The 2357-nt window shown below is 44.5% G+C and overlaps 1 protein-coding gene across 3 annotated transcripts in view; it reads left to right on the top strand.

Moving 5' to 3' along the window:
• GATA3 (GATA binding protein 3) overlaps nucleotides 1–2357 on the top strand; it is a 28580-nt gene that overhangs the window by 22665 nt on the left and 3558 nt on the right. The gene's annotated exons all lie outside the window — the stretch shown is intronic.

Raw genomic sequence — 2357 nt, 5'->3', positions numbered from 1 at the left:
AGGGAACTGCTCTGTACAGCGTAGCCTTGCTGAGGGTGAAGGGCTTAAAGACAGACAATCCAGCCCCCGTGGTAGGTGCGGAGAATATCAGGAAGCACTGCAGGTAATGCAGCAATCTAACATGGGTGGTGGATTCGGGTCTGGGTTTTTAAGGGAAAAAAACTTCCCCTTGGAAAACAAAAACAAGTCACCATTTATATTTTGATGTTTCTTTGTGTTTATATTTCTGGCAAAAAAAAAAAAAAAAGGAGCAAAGTAACTAGAATTGTAATGCATGGCACAGAAATTCCTGAAGCGCAGAGGCCCAAGATTCAGTTACTGAGGGGCAAGTCTTGGCTTACCCTGTGCTGTGAATTTTAAATGGATTCTCTGTATAGAAGACACGAGATGAAATGTCTGAGAGATTTCATCTGCTGGCTTTGTCCTACTCGGCAGAGAACCGAGGAAAGCTGAGGAAAGAATCCCAGAGTGCTTACCCAGACCAGGGAAAAGAAACCCTACCTTTCTCCTTCTATATGTCATTAGCAGAGTGATAATTGTCAGTCACCTGGGTTTGGCTTTGTCAGTTCTAACATTTTAATTTGGGGACCACCCATGTTGCAGTGTGTTTGCCTTAAAAAAAAATTTCCCTCCAAACCACTCTGGCTAATAGCTGTGACCTAGTGAGGCCTGAAGTTTGCCTTAGTCCCAAAGACAGAATTGTCTTTCCCTCTCGCTGTCACTCTCTTCTTTGGCTCCGCCTGATTTTCTGAAAGTCTCGTGGCCAATCTGACTTTGGCAAAGTCTGGGGCTGAACGGGGAAAAGGCAGAGCGTTTTGCTCACGGCCATTCTGGCAGTCACCTCTTCTTACCCAGGAATACCTGGGAATTGGGGAGGAAGTGTTTCTGGTTAAATTTTTTGAGTCACAGGGGAACTTCTTAGGGTGACCCCAGCACCCTTGTCCTTTTTTATCTTTTGTGGATAAGTTGCTGAAATTCCCAGAGAGCCTGCAAAACTCACCTCTCTGCCTTCAGTGCCACCCTCTTGCTACGGGCCCCGGGCAGGGCCCAGAGTTCGGTTCTTCTCTCTCAGATCCCTGGCCTGTGTCTGCATACATTTATCAGCATGGAAGCCCAAGTCCGTTTTCCCTCGGGGGAATTTATTTGCTCACTGCAGTGGAGAGAAACAGATTTGTGATGAAAATCTGGAAGATTTGGGGCATTAGAGTTTATGAGCTCTCCAGTCATCAGCACAGCCTATAGAATTATTTTGGGGTTGTAATTTATGATTTTCAAAGAACCTTTCACGTTACTTGATTACAGTGGAGCCTCAAATAGTCTCATGAGGTAGACAGAGCAGAAATTATTTCTATTTCCGGTTTACTTAAAGAAATTATGACTCAGAGAAGCAAGTAACTTGTGCAAGGGAACATGGCTGGTGTAGTGGCAGAGGCAGGACCAATTTCAGAGGAGCTGATGGCTTTCCCGGGGAGCATCAGAACTGATGGGACCAGTGGAAACTCAATGCCCTCTCGTTGTAGAATGTACCCGAGTTCAATTCAAAGCAACGAATTGTGTGTGTTTGTATAGTTCTTTCCTATTTCCATAGAAGTATGGGAAATTAACCAGGTATGAGTTTCTTTGACTCCTTAGCCATGATGAGATAGGACCTCACTTGTGTCCAAGCTAAGATAAATGTTTCTGAATATTATGAATTTCTCATCAAATCAAAGAAAAGTCCAGGCATTCCCTTCGCCGCCGCTCATTCTCCTCCTATCCTTAATTAGCTCATGACTTCATGGCTGGGCTCCTGTGGGAGAGAAACTTGCTCGTCAGTACGAGTGGCTTTTCTGTCTTCTCTGGTTTAGTAAGGATTCACAAACGGGGGCTATTTTTGTGTGTGTATTTAACAATAAGAGATACTAATCCATTAACATTCTCTTCGTGTTGTTGTTTGTTCTGCCCATCGAGATACCTGCATATGTATGCCATAAGTTAGTTCCCTTTCTGCTTATCTATGCACTTAGATAACTACCTGTCTCAGTATCAGTGAATCTAGGTGGTGTTGGGACTAGTTATCTGGGTTTGTGTGGCGATCGGTGTAACTAGATGTTATATTTAGATATCTGGCTGTGTGTATCTAGATATCCCGGTAAAGAGCCGTGTGTCCGGACATTATCTGGGGGAAGATTTGATGTGACAGTAGATTCCTTATCGCCTCTGTAGGCAGCTCCTTTACCTTGATTATAACTTTGAAGAAGGAGCCCAGAGAGGTTCTTTTGGCAACGACCTTTTAGCTCTTCTGCCATCACTTACGCTGCCTTCCTGGCACAAGGGGAAATCAGGTCTCAGCTCCAGTGTGAGGTTCTGTACCCCCC

The sequence above is a fragment of the Myotis davidii genome, unplaced genomic scaffold, assembly GCF_000327345.1.
Source record: "Myotis davidii unplaced genomic scaffold, ASM32734v1 scaffold544, whole genome shotgun sequence".
NCBI classification, from domain to species: domain Eukaryota; kingdom Metazoa; phylum Chordata; class Mammalia; order Chiroptera; family Vespertilionidae; genus Myotis; species Myotis davidii.
The sequence above is the reverse complement of the archived record's forward strand: the minus strand, read 5'-3'. Positions and strand labels throughout refer to the sequence as shown.